The following is a 20,505-nucleotide window of genomic DNA, read 5'->3' as shown; positions in this document are numbered from 1 at the left end:
GCAAAGTACAGTGTTGTTCCCTTTTCAGCTGATAAAAATTTGGATGTTGCAAAATGATCACTAAAGCAAGAGACAGGATGTGATGGAAGACATTTCTTTTCCTAAAAGCCCAAAAACTCTAGATGAGCCTCCAGTCTATGCTGTGTTTCCTTTCTACTTGTACATTCATTTTATATCCACTCTCATCTCGCTTGTTCCTGTGTCAGCTGGGGCTGATCCCTGCAGTGAGGTCTCTTCCAGGGCTCTTCCACCCCCAGCTTGGAAGAATCATCCATTTGCCCTGTGGCAGAGGAAGAATTCAGTTCTGAAATTGGGATGATGTGTTGAAAAGCTACTTATGTTTCACCTCTGAGCTCCAGAACCACCCTTTAAAACTCTGAACATGAGCAAGAGGGTCCAATATGACCATGAGTTAAGTTAAATTGTACTGGGAAGTTTAATCTTGTTTAGTGGTTTTGTTCAATTATTCTACTTATTCATTTATCTTTAGATAAACATAAAAATAATGCAATCTTTCTCCTCTAAAATGAAGGATATTCATATAAGAAATTAAAGTCTCTGCACGGGTTTTTTTTTTTTTTTTTTGCTTCTGTAACTGTAGACATGCACTTTAAAAATTTTTAAAATAACTCCCTTAGCCACATTTTCCCCCTCTGTTTAAATCTCTTCAGACATAAGGCAAGTACAGAGGAAGAACTACAAGTGTAAAAAAGAAAAATCTTGTTCCTCCCTCAGATCTCCAAAATCATGGTTAAGTGTTGCACGTTTATTTAAGATGTTATTGAGAATGCCACTGGTGTTCAGCAAATTATATTAGATTTTCAAAACCTTGGCAATGCCTTTTGAAATTTGATTTTCTGTGTCCCAGATAAGAAAGAAATGCAACAATCCACTTGGAAGTGAGGTTCTTTCAGTTCTGTCTGTTTAGTAGTTTAGTAAAAGTTTAAATATTTATTCACTAGGAAAGGTTAGTCCCTGCCATGCCATCTCATGCTCTGCTACAGGGTTTTATGCTCTTTTTCTGGGCGTTTTTCACCAGGTCCATGAAGTCTGACTTCTCTTGCTGGCTTCTCATTGTTGCATTCTATACTGATCATGCTGGAATGAAGACCTCTCCAGAAGGTCCTCGAAATCTGTGCTTTAAGTATTGAGTCTGCCCCTGCATGGGCTACACACTCATCAGACTAAGCCAGAAACAAAGCTGAAATCCCTTCTGAAAGGGAGGTTGAGTGTTTAATCAGAGGAGATCTCTCTCAGAAATGTCCACATCATCACTACCCTCTTCTTCAAAAAGCATGAAGGTTGAATGAGGTTGTCTGATAGAAAAACAGGTTCTGCACTGGTGTTGCACAAACAAATGTGGGAATGCTGCAGTTTCAGAATCGATTGGGATCTGCAGAAATGGGCTGTGATCCCTTGTGGGAATCACAGGCTTCCCTCTGGCTGCCCTGGAAGGCCTGGGACCCTGGCAGGGGTCAGGAACCCCCCTGGACAGAGCCCCCAGAGACACTGGCTGTGATCTCTGTCCATGGAAAAGAGTTTTCAATCTTACAGGATGAATTACAAGCTCTGAGTGTTTGATATAAGTAATAATTAAGTGTGGCATGGGTGCAAAAGTAAAATTTTAGGATTCTAGATTATGGGTCAAAAGGGGACAAGGTGGAAGAAATTGGGTGTGCCTTGTCCTTTTTCTCCTTCTTCATGCCCTCCATGTTTCACTGTGGTGTTGGCATTTTTCTGTTGGTTCAGGCTGGGGACACACTGTCCAACGTAGGTGACAGATATTGGCACGTTATTGTGAATCCAGCACAGGTAGTTTGTGGTATTTAATGTTTGTACCATCCCACTGAGGGCAGAGCCCCACACGCTGCCCTGCAGGACAGAGCTGTGGCAGGGCAGCAGAACATGTTAGAGATAAACAGAATAAACAACCTTGAAACAGCACAGACCAATTATGGCTTCTGCTTTGGCAACGGGGCAGAAAGACAGAGACTTTCTACAATCTCGGAATCACCAATACCCACAGATTCCGACAATCCCTGTGACCTCCTCATGAGCTGTGAGTGCCTTACAGGAGGAAATGTGGGACCAAGCTAAGAACCTTTGTGTTGGCTGTGTGAAACAGTTCCATCTTTCTCTGCTGGGGAAACATGGAATCCTTGGCTCAGGTTGATCCCATGAAATGGCCTCATGCCCACTGACTCAGGGCACTGTGTATAAATTGGGTAAGCAAGAGCTAATTACCTCCTGTAAAGCAGCTCTCCTCTTGAATCCTGTGGGACAATCGTCCCATGACTGATTGCTTGTCTTCTCATTTACATTAGATCCAGCCTCCACAGAAGGCAGTAGGAGTTAATTTTCTGATTTTCTTGGGCAAGGAACTGAGCTCTGCCCTCAGTGAGTGACTCCCTGAGCAGATGGGTGTTGCTGAAAAGGAGCTCTGCAGGAGCCATGGGCTGATGGCAATTCTCCTGGTGCTGCTCAGGAAAAGGCTCTTGGCAGACCCATCCTCTCTCAGAGGCAGAAGCACACATTTCTGTGCCTTGCTCTGCAAATACCTTCCCCTCAGCGATGGTGCGTTTAGAGCACCCAGAGTGGAGGGAACTGTAAGAGGGTTTCTTCTCCCAGGACATTTCTAAGCAGTAAAAAAAGAGCAATTAAGAATTCAGCTGACTTATCCATTAAATATAATATATTTTAAAAGCCGTGACTTTGTGACTTTGTTTTTTTTTAGTAAACATGCACTTAGAAATCCTCCTTTTTTTCCAAACTCAAGCTTACACTGTGAGTTGTGGGCACAAAATTAATACTACTCCATACCTGAAGCTGAAAAAGGAACCATGTACCTCTGGATGTCAAATGTGGCTTTAATCTGCTTCACAGCTTGTTTTGTTTTGTTTTTCTCTGTTTCATTTCCCTTTGCGGTGTTAAACTCTGACCCTGAAAGGTGAGGAAGTGAAGGAAATGGAAGAGTGAAATTTGGGGAGTCTGAGGCAAAAAAGCCAAGGGAACCACGGGACAGCCTGTCTGGTTAAGAGATTGAAATGTAAGTGGACTCCTCAAATTAATTATTTTGGAACCCACTCACTCATGGATGTGGACTCCCTTAAGTATAAGTCTTACATGATGTCACCGAGATGGCATTTGGGGCTGATTTATGTTGGCACAGGAGTGGCCATAAAGTGCACATGTGTGCCCAGAGTAGCCCCTTTGCAAACAGAGCATGTTTATAGAAACAGGAAACGTGGCTGCAGCAGGAGCACCCCGAGCCACTGCTGTGTCAACAGCATCACAAATACAGGTATCCAGGATCTGCACCCTGCCTGCATTTTCCACGGATTCCCACTCTGCTCTGTAGCCTGGAACACAGTTACAAGAGATTAGTGGTTGGTGGATGGAGGAAAAATGACTTATTAGGTGAAGTTTGCCCCACTAAAGATGAGTATCTGACCAAGGGCCACATTCCACATTTTAATCCTTTTCTTTCTTACTTTGTCTAATCCATGGCTGCTGATACTTCACAGTGATTATTACTCTCTTATTTTACCTCCTTGGAGAATGAGGACACATTATATTAATGATATCTGATTCTGTAGTCCCATAATTTATCTTAATAAAGTATGTGATTTCTATCTGAATAAATCTGAAGTCTTCAGGCCATGTTCAGGATAGTGTAAACTCTTTACAGATCTTTATAGTACATTAGCAACAGTTAAATATGTACAAGCACTTTTAGGAGACAGGAAAGCAGATATAAATGAAGATCAAAAATTGCAGAGCAGTTTTGGTGACTGAGAAAACCATACTCTCTGATTCCTCAGATGCATTTATTTGCATGTTCAGTCTTCAACCTGTTCTTAGTTGTGAGGTGCTATAAATATACACAAATAACCACTACACGATCTGTTTGGATCTGCTGTGCCTGTAGTGAACTGAGAGGGGTTTCATGCTCCCAGAGCTCAGTGTTTTATACACAAAGCAGACTCCTCTAAGGAGAACCAATGATGCAGGGGGAATCCTTTTTCTCATGTGGTATACAACCCTCTCTTTCTCTTCCTCAATCTGAAAAATCCTTGCTTTGGCAATGAAACAATTCAGGAGATTTTTTTAGGGCACATCTGATATTAGGAGTTGGAAGAAAGAAGACCTTCCTGTTGTCTTGGAGAGGAAATGCATATGAAACCTAAAGCCCAAAATGCTGTGTCTATGAAGATTAACTTGAAATAGGAATCTGTGATTATTCTTTCCCATGGATATACTTTACTCTTACACCTTTAGAGCTGACAGGAGGAGTAGCCCTGCTCACAGGAGCACATCTGTAGCACAGAGAGTGACAGCATTAACCAGGTAACTCAGGTAACTCTGGACTATGCCCAGATTTTACTGCAAAGCAGCAGCAGCTGTGTTGGAGTTCTTGTTCAGGGGATGTAGATAATCTGTGTCTAACTGCAGGCCATGGGAGTAGGACTGGTGTATTACCACTGAAGGCTTACATTCCCTGTGGAGATGACATGGGAAAGTATTTCTATCAAGGAAATACAGTTCCTTCATCAAGTGTCTTAGCACTTGTTTATTTACTGATTGCAAGTCAGATAAATTTGTCTAAACATTTGTAACCTGCAGAATGAAAAGCAGAACCAAACAACCTGCCCTTGGTGTTTTATTGCAGGAATTATTTCATGTCAGATTGCTGAGTGTAGCACTCAATGAATATCCTGGCATGGTCACTGCTATTCAGGAGCTGTGATGCTCTGTTGGATTTGGACTGGGGGTGTATTTTTCTGCTTTTTATTGGAAAATTGCTTGCAGGTAAAGGCTTTATTTGAGTTCTCCTTTGGTGTTTCATTTCAGGCCATGCTGGTGTGTTTGGGACAAGATTAGAACAGAATAACAGGAACACTTATCAGAAGGATTGGGAAACAGATACTGTAGTGCTGAGTGGGTGTCATGGGGGAGGGATTTTAGCTTCCCTGGATTCATGCCCAGCACAGGGGTAGATGTAGGAAAAATCATGTCGGCAGAGAATTGCGTGTTGAGAGTCTGTGGGTGTGAGCTGAGGACGCCCCACAGCAGCCTGGAATCCCATCTCTGCTGTCTGGAATGGCAGGAATAGGCAGCACAGATGGCTAAAAGGGCTGTGTTCCCTGTCAGGACAGTGTCTATGCAGCCTCGGATGCAGAGAGATCTGTTTGTTAGAAATCAAAACATTTCTTCCCCAAAGGTAAGAAGCACAAGATTTTCAAAGTTCTGCAACACACTTCAGCTGTTTGGGAGAGCTGTTTTCTTTAGAGCTCAGCACTTGTCTCTGTTGCTGCTCACTGTTCCCATCTCACAGACATCACTGCCTCTGAAGGACTTACAGAAATGCACTTCACTGGGATGGGGAAGAGCTGCTGGCTCTAGCAGCCAGTTTGGCACATTGGTAAGGATTCTGAAAATTAGGAAGTCTCTGAAGGTGCATGTTAGAAGGTTGCTGGGAACCAAATTTCTTATTTTTGTGCCTTAACTTTCCTCTGAAATACAAGCTGTGGTGTCCGCGTGCATATTTGTGGAGCGAGAGTGTGGTTTTAACACCAAGCTGGCCCCTAACAAATTCTCAGACTTCATAATCTTTTATACAATTGTTTGTGCCCCCTGTGTGTACTTGAAATTAATGTGCATGATGCAGACAGAGCCATCAGAACAGGATATGAAACAGGAACCTCTGGAGTGAGCGTGAGCCGGACGCAGATGTAAAAACCTTCAGGAGCACACGCTGCTTGCTGACGTGGGTCAGAAAGGGGTGGCCCGGAATCCCAGCCCAAGCAGATGTGTTGCAACAGGCACAGGAAGAGATCAGTCTTAGTGTCCCCTGATGGCTTCTCCTGGAGATTTGAGGCTGTGCCAGCTTTTGTCAAAGATCCAGCCTGGATCTGGAATGAGGCGTTCCTTCCCAGACATGATGTGTTCATGTTTTGAAGTCTGTGAAGCAAAGACTTGATGTGAAACTGGACGGGGGAGCAGCAGCTTCTTATAACTTGTAACTTCTCTCTATTTGCATAAGAATTAGCCAGAGGAAGAAAAATATTTATGCTCTTTTTGGATGTGAAGTGTAGGAACTGGAGGGATTCGCACTGAGATTTCCCAGCTGTGCTGCCATGGAGGTTTGCAGCCCACACTGCCAATTCACCCCAGAGCATCTTCAACAGTGATCAGCTCCAGCCTCTGGTCCTGTGGAACCTCTTTCCTTTCCCCCTGCCCTCCCCCAGATCCTGGCATGTTCCTTATCTCTGATACCCCTCATCTGACCCCTGCATTGCTGGTCTCACAGTGTCTCCTCCAGAAGCTGGACAAATCGACAGGTCTGTCAGGAGGTGCAGGAAGGACCCTGGGGTTATCTCAGGGTGCAGGTTATCGAAGGGTTGCTCTCAAGAAATGTATCTGGGAGCAGTGCAAGTCATCCCAAGCTGGTGAGTTCCTGGAGACAACTGTCTTGTGGCTATGAGGGAAAGATGAAAACTCTGAAAATAGTGGTGGAAGTGCCCTGAAGGCAGAAAGAGGTGCCTGAGATTGAGAAATGTGGAAAGAAAGTTAATTTTTTGGTATGTATCTGGGGACTTGGAATTGGCTTCCTCTGCAAGGAAGGGCTTCCTGTAATTCTTTGACTGGTTTTATATCCAGAAGGGAATTCTTTGGCCCTGGATTCAATGCACACATGGGATTTCACTTTGCAGTGAGGCAGCCCTGTGACAAACCATCTCCAAAATGTAATCAGCAAAGTTTTTCTCAGGTGCAAACTCTGTGACTGCTTCCACGTCGGACTCCTGCTTGCTCATTCCTCGTCTGGGTTGTCAAAACTTCACAACATTTAGGCTGCTTTTCCTTGCAGTGCTGAGTCATTCTCTGAATGGAGTGACAATTAAAGGGTTTGTTACTGTAAATTTTGCTAGCCTCTGTCTCAAATCCAAGTGAGAAAAACTGCAATGTCAGTTTGCTCAGAAATGAGCTTTTAAAAGAACCTTTGTCCTCGATTCTTTTATATGTAACACTTGCACATATTTTGTTTTCTCTGTCACTTGTGGTCTCTTTAATAACACCACGGGAATCTGAAGCGTGGCAGGATCAGACACAGAAAAAGCATGACCAAAGGAAAACAGAAGTTTTATTGGTTTTAAATAGATTTTTCAATCTAAGAAGTGACTTTCCTGAAAAGTCACCCTCTGTTTGCAAAGGTTCGTTTGCAGCCCAGAGCAGCTGTGGCTGCCCCATCCTAAAAGTGTTCAAGGCCAGGTTGTAAAGGGCTTGGAGCAGCCTGGGATAGTGGGAGGTGTCCCTGCCCATGGCAGGGGGTCACTGGATAAACTTTAAGTTCCCTTCCAACCCAAACCATTTGGGGATTCTGTGATTTATGTCCAGGACACACCAGTGCATACAGGGACCGGTGGAGCACGTATGTGCTGCAGCCTCTTTGCTGGGTACAACCAAAGCCATAATTTTAAGGATTATCCTCATGCACACAGAGGAAAATTCAGTTTTCAAAATTCTTTACTGGTGATGAAATGTAAGCCAGAACACTGTTGGGTTTTCTGATGTCAGTGTGAGCTGATGGAGTTGGCAATAAGAAAAATTATCCTTCAATTATAGGCTGAACATAATTAAAAGAAGTGACTGAGACATAGATGGTATGGAACCCCATATTACTATTATTATACTCAGTAAAAAAAGAATCCATAAACTCTTCTCTCTCCTCCCTCCTCTGTTAAAAAATTAGTGTCTTTGTCACATGTAAGAGCTGTGCAAGTAACAGGAACAAAACATGTAGGTGTTCTGAACAGAGTCATTAAACAACATTTGTTAAGCACACCAAGTTCTGGACTAATTCATTCTGTAGCTCTTCTGTTTCATGTGCTCAGGTGATAAAGAATTATGCAGAACTTCCATCAGTGGCAATTTTATTTCTTGCCTTGAATCAAATGGTGACTCAGAATGAAAATGTCACTGAGGCATGGGCTGTGGTGAGACTCTGTGGCTGCTGGTTCCAATCACCCTGTAACTAGAAGGGGCTCTGTGGGTGATGCAGGAGCCCAGGTCACATTTGCAGGGATAAGGCAAGAATTAAACTCCACTTTCAGCAGAAAAGGCTGGAAGTCGATAAGCCATGAGTTTAAAAATGTTACATTCAATGGTTCTTCATAGAAAGTGCACTATTGATGAAAGAGAAACTTTTTATGGTAAGAAGTTAAAACTGAATGGAGACATTTGCCCCATTTTTTTACAGTCTTTTCTTCTAGATAATATTTCTAACTTCTTTCTGAATCCTCTGTGATCTGTGGTAATGGTAGCATGTAATTATATGGTATAATAATGATACACAACACAAAGATTACTTATTAAATACGGTGTATTTATATATATAGCCTGGCACTGGTTTTGGTACTACTGGTTTTGACAACTACTGTGGTAGTTGCCATCAACACAAATGTCCAGGAGGAAGCACCCAGCCCTTAGGCACTGTTTATGCAGCAGGAAAGTTTGGAAACTTCTGGTCTTGGGGTTGGATGCACCCACTAGCACTGTACTTGATATGCACTCCCACTCGGGATTGAGTCTACCTACCTTCTCTGCAGAGTTTGAAATGCCACTGCTCTGAACGATTCTGCGCCCACAGAGGGAGGGAGGAATTCAAATCAGCTGGGGAGCAAAGCACTCTCTGCTGGGAATAGGAGGGAAGAGGGCTCCTGGTGGTGGGAGAAGTGGGGGAGGAAATGAAACCACTTTTGGGGAGAAGTGGGTTCTGCAGTATGGAAGGATATGGATGAAGCGGGACAGGATGTGAGAGCACCAGACACTGGCAGAGGGGAAAGGAGAATGGATGTTCATTAAGCCCTAACCATAGGAAGAAAATTAAGGATAATACAGTGATGCAAAAAAACCCTAAGACTTGTTATTTTTCCATGAGGATTCCCAGCCTGATGGTTTGAGGTGACCCTTGTCTTTCCAAAACTGTTCTCCTTGGTTGGAAGAGATGCTGCACTTCTGCCCAAATCCCTGCAGCCCCAGCAGTGGTTTCAGCAGTGCCATCCCCTCTGGGAGTTGCTGGACACCCTTTCAGTTCCCTGCAGGAAGCAGGAGCCAGTTCTGGTGCCTGGCACACGTCACCCCTCTGTGTGCCCTGTGATTGCTCTGCCTGGAAAGCTGAGAAGCTCAAGAATGAGGTGGAAGAGGAGCAAAAGGAAAGGAAGGCTCAGGGAACAGTGGCTCTGCTTGCGTAGTTGGCTGAGGGTGTTTTCAGTGTAGAGCTCCCTATTTTTAGGTTTTGTACTTTGCCATTGTCTCCTTTGCTGTGAGCTGAGCTGCTGCTTCTTATTGCTTCCCTTCACTACAGTGTGATTAGAAAAGATGCAATTTTGACCTCGTCGTGTCTTGGATTCGCTCCTGGCCTGTTTATCATGCTAAGTGAGGGTTCCTAAGGAAAGAACACCAATCCTGGCAGGATCCAAGGCTCCAGGGATAAAATGACCTAACTTCTATCTTAGCATGTCAGCATTACCACACTTGTCTGTGTCAGGTACCTGTCACAGACCTGAGACAGGCTTTTTCAAGGTGTTCCTCAGGTGCTTTTTTACAAATTCATTTGCAGATTTCCTCGTTTGTCTTCCTGTTTTTAAGTCTTGAGAATGCAGATGGGTTGGTTGCACTTTAAGGCTTCTTCATGCAATCAAGTTGCAGAAAAAATGTTTAGACATAATTATATACCCCCAGGAACTGGATCTCATTCAGCTTGCAGAATAAATCACAACAGTGAGTAGGACTGGACTGAAAAAGTCCAGAGAAGAAATGTCACACATAAAATACCTCACTTGCACTAGTTTCTATTTATTTATATATTTACAGGTTCATTTACTGCACAGGTAGTGCAGAAGTATGACCTATTTTGTTTAGACAAAATCCAAACATATTAATTCCTAAAAGTGAAAGAGTGAAATCAGATGGATTGTCATTGCTAAATTAGGCAGATTCACCATTTTTTGAATGCTACTGGTTTAGGAAGGACAAGGTTGAAATGGAAAATACCTGCCCTTCATTAAGCAGTGGAGCTGGAAGGCAGCCAGAGCAGACAATCTAGCCCAGCACTGATTGCTGGACACTCTAATCCAGTCTAGGCTGGTCTGAAGGGTGTCTGTCTGTCTGTCCCTGGAGCAGAGGGAGCACTGCCTGAGCTGTCCACACTGTTTGGATACCAAGCAACATTCCACATCAGCCCCTCTCCTGATTTCCCTCCTTTCTGAGAAAGTTCTGAATGTTTCTTGAGTGCATTCTCTGTGTTTTGAGATAACACGTGAGAAGGAAACTTCTTGATAATGATTTTTTTTTTTCTGTTAGCTGCTGGGGAAGTCTTTTCTTTTTTGCCTTCCCAGATTCACATGACTCTCAGGAGTCGAGGAGAAGATAGGTGAGCACTAAAAACAAACGCAGAACCATCTGGTGTGTGGAGGAGGGACGACTCCCACGCCGAGCTCAGCACTAACGCGCGGCATCTGCGCAGGGCGGCGGGGATGGGGATGTGCAGCACAGTCAGCCACGGCCAGATCTGGCACCTAAACACCCTGGGGGATGAGTGGTGGTGCCCAGGCACCTTTCCCCAGCAGCTTGGGGAGCAGGAACAGCCCCACTGCAGAGGGAAAGAGTCAGGGGACAGACATGGGCAAAGTGAGGCTGGGCTGTCTCACTGTGTTTTAAGTGTTGCTGTGCTTGTTCCCTGGAAAAAAAGGCAACAACAACAACAACAACAACAACAACAACAAAAAATCAGGAATGGTTGTTCAGCCCATGAAAGTTTCAGCTTCTTTCCTCAAATTTCATCATGAGCACAGCCTAAGGGGCTGAGGGAGGACAGAAATTCCTCATGGTTACTCTCATGGAAGTTTCTTCAGGCTGTGATGATACGAGGAAAAATGGATTCCATGTATTTGTTGTCTTGCAAGTTGGAAGTTTTGTAGACAAACCAGCCCCACACCAGGGCTGTTGCATGGAACAGCACTGCCAAACCTGAGATGAACTTGCTAACTCGTCACACATCCACTGGGCAAAACCCACTGAGCTTCCAAAAAATCCTACTGCCTGCTTTGGGGTCATGTTCAGTCCTCACTCCAGAGAGAGACCTGTCATTGTTGGGGTGAAGCTGCTGCTCTCTGAGGCTGGGATAAGATGGACTGTCACAGAGCCAGCAATAAAAGCATGATGCACATCAAGCTGCTGAGCAGTGCCACCCTACTCTGTGTAAAGTCTTTTACCTGCTCTTCTACCTCCCTTTCTTAGTGAGGCTAATGATGCTACCTAAGGATACTCCCAAAGGCATAAGTGGTTCATATTTACAGCAAGCTTCAAAGACGTAAATGGCTACAGAGTGGTGAATCTGTAGTGGTGTATCATTATCTGCCACTTTAGAGAGATGTTCCAGATTTGTAGAAAATTGGGCTGTTTATTCTACAATTCAGTGGAAAAATAAATCTCTATAGAAACTACCACTTCAGAGGTATTTACATTTCTCTACTATGAAGCATCTTGAGAAAGAGCATTCCCATAAATAGCAAACTGAAGTTGTTACATTTAGTATAATAAGGTAATATTTACAAAAGACAGTGTATATTCTAAGTATTATGGCGTTACTGTGGATCCATGGAATATATTGTTAGGAGACTCATATTTCCCAACAGGAAAAACAGTGACGTGTAAAAGCAACGCACAAAAATTCCTTTGTGCCCTCCCTGGTGATGAAGCTGCAGTGAAACTGCAGATTGAAGCTAATATCTCTGGCAAAGCTGATCCTTTAAAAGTTCATTTCTGAGTAAGATTGTAAGAAAAACACCCACATTTTTAGCTGAAGTTGCCCGTATATGCATGTATTTGCAGTTAGAATTTGGGTATTTGTTACTGGTACTGAGCTGGGCAGTTTCCTCCAGCTCTGCAGTCGTAAAGAACCACATGAGTGTGCCTGTCTGTAGTTACCCAACAGTGAAAATGATACAAAGAGAATAAATAAAATACAAATAGCATTTCTTTTTTATGTTTGCAATGGTGGTAAGAGTAGATTTGGAAAGGTTGGTGAGCAGTGAATTGTGAGCTGTATCCCTACTACCATCCTGCGTCCACCTTTTTCAAGGAATAGATCAAGCATTTCAATAATATTCTTTGAAAACACATCTGAAAGGTTCAAGTGCCTGAACATCATTGATGTCTTCTTTGGTGGTTGAATGCTCTGAAAAATGTCAGCCAACACCTTTAATCAGGCCAGCAGCAGTGGAAGTTTATGCTCCAGATGTCAATTAATCACTCCAGTGATAAATAATGGCTGAAGTGGTTCTTGGTACCAAAACATCTCACAGTGGCTGCTGCAGGTGCAGAAGTAAGAAGCACGTAGGAACCAGTATTGTCTTTTCAAGGTAATAGTTCAAGTCAATTAACTAACAAATGCAAGCCCCAAATAACAGCCAATAAAAAAAAGGAGGGGCCAGTCTGCTGGTTCCTAAATTGCTGACAAATGACTGAATTACAGGTCTTAGAACAACGAATTGTATCGGTGCTGTCTTGACCCATTTACTCGATCCTGGTGTCTCTCCCATGCCTTTCTTGTGTTGTTTTTCTTGCCCAAGATTCCCAGAAGCCTTGAATGCAAGATGTAATGACACAGCTCCTGCCCTGATAGCACACTGTGCAGTCTTTTGTTTCATGCACACAGCATGCACCCAGACTTGCTCATAAAATATCCATAGCAAAATCAGGCGATGCCTGTCTCTCTTATACATTTTTAAGAGCTGTGCCCTAAATCCATTAAAAGACTGAGGCATGAATAGAAGAGTAACCCTTGCTATCATGTGGGTGAGAAAGGAGTTGGGATCAAGTAACTGGACATATAAAATGAGCCATGTGAATTTGCTGACTACCAAACTTCTGCCATGGGAACATAGGATGTCTTGAAGTCCAACTCTTTTGTCTAAATGGATGAAAAGTGTTTTGCATAATAGAACAGAGGAACTTTGCACAAAAAATGAAGCTGGTGTAAAGAAAGGTCAGAGAAACAACAATTCAAGAGTCAGGAGATGGTGAGGACTATGTGTATTGATAGAAGGTGCTTTCTGGTTTCAGGACAGCTAAGGTGAGAGAAATGTGTCTTTATGACAAATTACTTTTGAAATGTGAAGTGGTTGCTCTTACTCCAGCAATGAATCTTTGAAATTCAATTCTATACATTGAAAAAAATGGCCTTCATTGTTTTATCCTGAGGAGAGAAGTAGGGAACCTAACACCATTCCACATGGATGTTCAAAGGAGAAGGGAATGAGCCACTAGGAATGAAAGAGGATTGGGTATCTACATGCCTAAGGCTCTTTATAAAATGATGTTCTGCACCTCTTGTCAGGAGTCCTCTCATCTGATCTTTTCTATAGAACTGTACTGTCTTTAATTAGGAAAATTTACACTCCATCTCTGTCTTGGTGCCATACTTCCTTTCCCTATTCAGTGTCTTGCATCTTGGAATCATTTGCAGATGCCCTCAGAGGTACATTCCACTCTCTAGCCATGTCCATAGGATTTTAGGTGTGTAGATGGGGCTTGGAAGTAGCTGGTTTTCCATCCATGGAAGGTGGGAGGGGATGAGGAGGGCACAGAGACATGGCCCTTACCAGGAGCAGGGTGTTGTGTTCCTGCTCCCGAGTTACTGCCCATTGCAGAGCCCCTTGCAATTCCCAGGGCCCATCCTCCTTAGGGAATGTGAACCTTGGTCCTGAGGCCAGGACATTAAATGGCATTGGAATTCACTATCAAACTTTACAGCTGTATGGTTGAATGCAGATTTTCATAACCCAGTGGGGGTGTGCTGACTGAGTACAGCCCCACACAGCCACCTCCATGGCTGCATTTCTTGGTGGGGCAGGAACTCCCAAGAAAGCAGCACAGTGTTTTCTGGGAAAATGTCGGAGAGAAAAAGTTTATGCATCAGCATTTAGAAATAAAATTATTTAGAAATTAACTCCCAAGTCTTTGGGTCTCTGGAGTATGAGGTGATGCACAAGTCTCCTGGTGCTTTTGCACACTTGAACCCCAAAGCCAGGGGCTCTGCAAGAAGAAAATAAGAAAGTTTCATAATGCATTCTTGGGAGCCTTGACTGTATGAACTGGGACTGCACAGATTTCTGTTATTAATTCATCTTAGTTCAAAACTGGATTGTGTATTGTCCTCACTTTTTGCTGGTGTCACTCCTCTGAGCCTGGTGGAATTCCTTGAGTGAGCAGGATCAGTGTTTGCTGGTTAAAAACAGGCCAGAGGACAAATCAGTCTCTCTGTACTCTAGGACTTCACTCTGAAGAAAATCCCTCTGACAGAATCTTCAGTAATTTATCACACAGCTTTAAAAGCACAGTTTACCGTAACTATTAATTTGGGATTTTTCTATTTTGGTCATCTGCTTTTTAAAATGACTTGTTACTAGAACTGCCTTTGCAACTTGTTACTCTCTTTTCTACTTTCAGTTTCCCTCTGTACTGACTTGCTTGCAAGTAGGCTGTGGTTTTCTGAAAATGGAACTGTGATGTTTGCTGTGTTTTCTTATAGAAGATGTGTTTAAAAAAAAAAACCCAAAAACCAAAACAAAACAAATAAACGCAAACTCAACAAAAAACCAAATCCAAAAAACCCAAAAACCCAGTGACCACTATAAAACCCAAACTAGTCAAAATCTTAATTCTTTCCCCCAAGCATTTAAGTTACTACTATTAAGACAAATTTAACACAGGCACTATAATTCCTTCACCAAGATACTGTAATCACATCTAACTTGATATTTTTAATAATATTTGCATTGTTAAGGGGTCCCATTGTGTGCAGGGAGTGTGTGCATAGATCAGCTTGAACGTGTGACATGTGGATACTTGACCAAACCTGCAGGGGATGAGGTTTTCACAATCATGGTTTGCCTCCTTTCTTTGTTTGTTTAACAAACAGCAACCTCAGTTTTGCATTTCTGTCCCTTGAACCCAAAAAATGTCAGGAGGCTTCTGTATCAGATGGAAGCCCACCTTCTGGTTTGAGAGTGAGGAATTACAGTTACCAAAATACCCTGATTTTCAGAACTCCTCTTAGATAAAAAAGATATTATTATTAACATAGCTCTGTATTTCTACTTTGACATCCCCTCCGATCTTGATTTCATTTTCATATGGTTACTTTGATTCTTTTTTCTTTCAGTTTTAAAATACCTCAGGTTACTTCAGGCACAGATTTTTTTGGTCAGTAGGTGACCTCAGCTGTTGCCATCATCAGCTGGTACAAAAATCAGCAATATCTACTTGGCTCACATTTCCTCTGGATTGTTGAATGTGGTTAGAGAAGTTGGGTTCCCAAATCAAGAGTATGGGGTACTCTCCCTGCCTCTCCTCCTCTGTTCTGGGGGAAGTTCCATCCTATTTTGGGTGAGGAGTAGGGACTGAGCAGACACGAGCCACGTCCCCTGCACATGCTGCTCTGGCATTTGGCTGCCAACACTCCTCCATCGCTTTTCTGCAGAGCTGTGCTTGCCATGTCGGGCCTGGCAGGGTCTGGAATGAGCCATTTCCTTCACATCTCCTTTGCCTGTAACAATCTTGAACTTGTTGACCCATGTGCCTATTAATTATTGATATAATGATGCATTATTTAGGCTTGTTTCAGCAGACGGGTACATTATTACTAGGCAGACATTTGCCAGACAGGCTGATAGATAGCATCCTAAAAAAAATCTCCAGTTGCCTTTGTACAATAAAGGCCTGTAACTTCATTACTTTCCTCCCAACCCCCTCCTCTTCAGACCATGAAACCTTAATAGGAATTTAAGTGTAATAATGATCTCTGTAAACAATGGGCTTAATCTTGGCTGTGTTGGAGTTGAGGTTCTGATGTTGGTCAGGCCTCAAAAATACAGAGGAAGTCGCCTTCACCAATCTGCTAAAGCTGGTTTTCCTATGGTACAATGAAATTATTTTGTTTTTCAACCCCTTGCTGTAGAAAGGAGAGACGATTTCTCCCTTGGTTGCTACGAGCTGAGTTGCAACACTTCAGAGCTGCGGGCAGAGCTTGATGTGTATCTCCCAGGGAAACCTGCCTTTGATTTTGTCTAGGGATCCAAGGGAAAGGCGGATCAAAATGAATTAGCTGTAATTTAAAACATGCGTGCGGAGCCTTTTGGAGCCTTTGGAACTGCAGCTGAAGGAGAAGGAGGCAGCCGGTCCTTGGTGGGATCTGTCGGGATGGGGAGCGCGGCCCCGGCTGACAGCGGTGCCGGGACGGGACAGCTGCCCAGGCCTGCTGGTGGCCTCCTTCCTCCTCCCCTGCTGCCTTCCTTCCTCCTCCTCTGCTGCCCTCCTTCCTCCTCCTCTCCTGCTCTTCCTCCTCCTCTGCTGCCCTCCTTCCTCCTCGCCTGCTGCCTTCCTCCTCCCCTGCTGCCTTCCTCCTCCCCTGCTGCCTTCCTCCTCCTCTGCTGCTCTTCCTCCTCCTCTCCTGCTCTTCCTCCTCCTCTGTTGCCCTTTTTCCTCCTCCCCTGCTGTCTTCCTCCTCCTCTGCTGCCCTCCTTCCTCCTCCTCTCCTGCTTTTCCTCCTCCTCTGCTGCCTCCTTCCTCCCCTGCAGCTCTCCTTCCTCCTCCTCTCTCCTTCCTCCTCCTCTCCCTCAGCCTCCGCTGTGTCGCAACCCCTCGGCTCCGCTGTCAGAGCCCCGCTGCCCCACACGCGTCCCTTCGAAAGCAGAAGAGGCACAAAAAGAGGAAGGAAAGCAGACGAAGGGTGAGAATTACAGACTCGAATGGTACGAGTCTGACGGCTCCTTTGATTTCCAGCGGCTTCCTCGCAAGAAACAGTCAGTTCTGGGGAAAAAATTCAGAAATATTCAGCTGCTGTTTTCAGGAGTGATCTGGCACTGCTGAATGCTGTGTGGGCACGTCCTGCTGCGGTCAGACCCACGGTGGGGTTCTCCTGCTGACACCTTGGTGCCTGTGCTGGATGTTTTCATTCTCTGTCAGTCATTTCTGTCTCATTTCTGATCCCTGCTATGGCTGAGGCAGGAAAAGCTCCCTGAGTGCAACCCCAGCTTGACCGATGTGTTTGTCCCCCTTGCTCAGGGCCATCTCCCTCTCAGCTCCCCTCACTACGTGCTCACACAATATTTTCCCTGGTTTTCAGGAGCACCAGCACACTGCTCCCCCTCCACAAAACCAGGATCTCACCTCAGAATGTGTTAATCCCCTCATTTCCCCCTGTTCAGCCACACTTTCCCCAGAAGTCCAGCCTTGTTCAGCAGGAGGACAGCTCTTCCTAAAAGATCCTTTGGGTCTGTCCAAAACTATTCACAGCAGGCCTGGACAAAACAATAACTGAGGAAACCTGCACCCTGTATTGTGTGTCTTGGTCAGCAGCTTCGAGATGTCCAGGTTTGCTCCAGCTCAAGCCTTCTCCCCTGATTTATACAGTCTGTCTTATTCCTGCTGACATTTTGCTGTTCTTTGTCCAGACAGCTCAGTGAGGGACTGTCATCATCTCATTTGTCAGCTATCTCCTTCATCCAGTCTGTCTGTCAGGCAACCATCATTATTAGGCAATCCCAGCCTTCCACAAGACACTTCCCAGCCCTTTTAACTTGCAAAATGTTTTTCCTGAGCCATCTTTTTTTTTTTTTTTTTTTTCCCCAATGGTCCTCCATTTGAATAGATGAGCACCAGAGTTTAGCAGGCCTTCCTTGTAGTCCTGGATAGGATGGAAGAATTTATTCTGTCACCTGTTGTGGATTTTCTCTCTATGTGGGGACAGGGAAGCTGCTAACTCCCACATTCAAATCAAATTTTAAGTCTGACATGAATAAATGTGTAAAATGCAAGTCCCTAACACTGAATACACAAACTCTCTGTAGACTGTCTAAATTATTTCAGGCTAGTTTACTGAAATTAAATTACATAAAAGTCATACAAAGCAGCACATTGTTATGTAAAACTCTACAAAGCAAGTGCTGTGATTTTAACTGAGTTGAACAAATAAAAAATTAAGTGTAATTTTTGTTCAGGGCCATGTGTTAGCTTTTGAAAACAAAAAGGAAATAAATGAACCAAGTCACACAAAACATATGTCTGCAGAATAATGATAAAATACATACTGTAGCTGGACATCTTGGAAGTGTGGTTTTAATTCTTGCTGGTGTTGTGGCTGGAGGCTTTTGTTGTGCAAAAAGGCTACCCTGTGTTCGTTTTACAATACAGAATGTTTTTTATTCCTACTACATCGGGAATAATGTAATCCTCTTGGAATAATATGGAGGGTTCTGCGACACCTTCCTGGGAAGTGCTGGGAATGTGCAACAGTGCTGCTGACTGTGGTCATCCCAGCCAGCCTATGGAGAAGACTGACTTGGGGTACCAAACCATAAACTTTGAGGCCAAGAATTCCAAGGAAAGGTTTAGCTATGACCAACTGGATTTAAGCAGTTTCACACAGAAGTTCTGCCACTGCACCCTCAGGGTCGCTTGGTTAAAAAAGCTGTGTGAGACGTTTCTGTGCTCCCTATTGTGTGCACACCGATTTTGGGAAGAGAGGAGGTGGTGGTGGCTCTGGCCATGGCAGGAAGGCTCTTGCAATGTCTGGCTGGAAAGGCACTTGTGTCTCTTGGCAGGTTCCCATGGCAGAGTCTCCGAGTGCTGCGTCACGTCCCTGTCCCTCCCAGGGCAGCGCAGTCGTGGGGCGTTGCTGGCAGCGTTCAGGGCATGGGCCAGCGCTGGAACAGCTTAATTAGCTCTTCCTTGTTAAGCAGGATTTCATAACGTAGGTACACGTGTTCAGCTGTCAGCTCCATTCTTGCAACAAAAGGAAAACCAAAGCAGTAATAAATAGAGAATATTGCACAAGCCAGTCTCCGAATAATGGCATTGGGCGGAACATGAGAATTAGGAGCTGCGGCTACAAAGCAGATTGGTGCTTCCTATTCCTCCTAAAAAACACAATTCTTCAGATTGATGCAGCAGCCAAGGGGGGTATTGAAAGCCTGGAGATGCCTTTGCTTCCCTCCTGGTGCTCCTGATCCAGGTCTGGATCAGGGAGGAGCTGAGCCCCATGCCCTGGTTTAGTTCCAGAGTACTGAGCAAAAGCCCTGCATTAATTCACCCTCCTACTCCCTGCTGAGAGAACCTGACACTGCACAGGCCTTTGAGCTCCCAGGTCATGAACAGAGTAACCAGGCACTGACTTTTCAGTATTATTTTGAATGGCTGCAGAAAGAAATTTCTAAATACGTAGATAAATCAAGCATTAAAAATAGGGGCAAAAATATTGCAAAAATATGACAAAGTTAGTTTCAAAAATCATCCATATCAATTTTTAAAGGTCTTAGCTTAGATTTAGAAGGTAATGATTCATATTTGCAGCATTTCATTGTATCACATGATATATTTTTTGGTGAAGGCAGGTTAACATGACCACTAGATGCGTATTCATCTCTCAGTACATTTGTATTGAAATAAATGAGTAACTGAAATGATTAATCCCATTCCAGATTTCTATAAACAACATTGAGCTACAAATGTCTTAATTTTAAAACCTCAGAATTTTCTTCAGATGTTTATTTTTGAAACTGTGGTAGTATTGCATACCTAAAATATAAATGTATTTAGAGTGGTAGAATGTACTCATAATAGAATATATTATATATAGGCTTCTAAAATATAAAGGCTTCCAAAAGCATATTGCAAAATTTAGATTTTCAAGCACTAAGTTCCTACAGTACTGTCCAGATTAGATTAAAAAAAAAACAAAAAAAAAAAAAGGAAAAATTATACTGAATTTGAGTCTTTTTTACAGATGTCACCGAGACAACTTTTTCTGACTTCATTATTTACATGCCAGCATCACAAAATTCTGGAAAAAATGAGAAGGATTTTTTCAGGACAGAGGTAAGAGATACCCGAAATACCAGTTCCAGAGTGGTTCTCCTCACCCCCAGCTTTACTGTGCTTTTTCCTGGGACCTTCTCTGGCTTGGGCAGGGAGGAGTTGTCCTGATGGATCATTGTGCCCCACAGCTGACCCCTTCTCTGTCCTGAGTCACACACTGTGGATGGCAGCGTGTTGGGACAGGGCAGAAAGGGACAAAATCACCCACACTGTGGGAGTGTGAGACACACCCGATTTCAAAACCTTGGTACCTCCATTTAAGGGTGTTGCAGCTGATAAGACCCATTTGAAACTCTTGTTCCTGACGTGGGTTTCTGCAGAACTGCCTGACACTTAATGATGGCACAGCACTAGTCCCTAGGATTTTCTTCCTTCCCAGACTGAAGTTATGACCCCGTTTTGCTTGTAAATTAACTTGGATTATCACCTAGGGCAAATAATGCTCTTGATCAAAATGTTACTGACAAATTTATTGTTTACTTGAATCTAGACATAAATATGACCTTTGAACACTGTGAGGAAGAAGCTCTTTTTTCACGCGCATTTTTCACCAGAAAAACAAAAACT

The 20,505-nt window shown here is 43.7% G+C and overlaps 1 long non-coding RNA gene across 2 annotated transcripts in view; it reads left to right on the top strand.

Annotated features, from left to right (window-relative positions):
- LOC115496129 (uncharacterized) overlaps positions 1-20,505 on the top strand; it is a 150,354-nt gene that overhangs the window by 82,820 nt on the left and 47,029 nt on the right. For both annotated transcript variants that reach the window (XR_012057095.1, XR_012057094.1), the window contains one exon: positions 19,847-19,938. This is a non-coding gene — a long non-coding RNA (uncharacterized lncRNA). The remainder of the gene's footprint in view (positions 1-19,846; positions 19,939-20,505) is intronic.

The sequence above is a fragment of the Taeniopygia guttata genome, chromosome 8, assembly GCF_048771995.1.
Source record: "Taeniopygia guttata chromosome 8, bTaeGut7.mat, whole genome shotgun sequence".
Taxonomy (NCBI): domain Eukaryota; kingdom Metazoa; phylum Chordata; class Aves; order Passeriformes; family Estrildidae; genus Taeniopygia; species Taeniopygia guttata.
The sequence above is the reverse complement of the archived record's forward strand: the minus strand, read 5'-3'. Positions and strand labels throughout refer to the sequence as shown.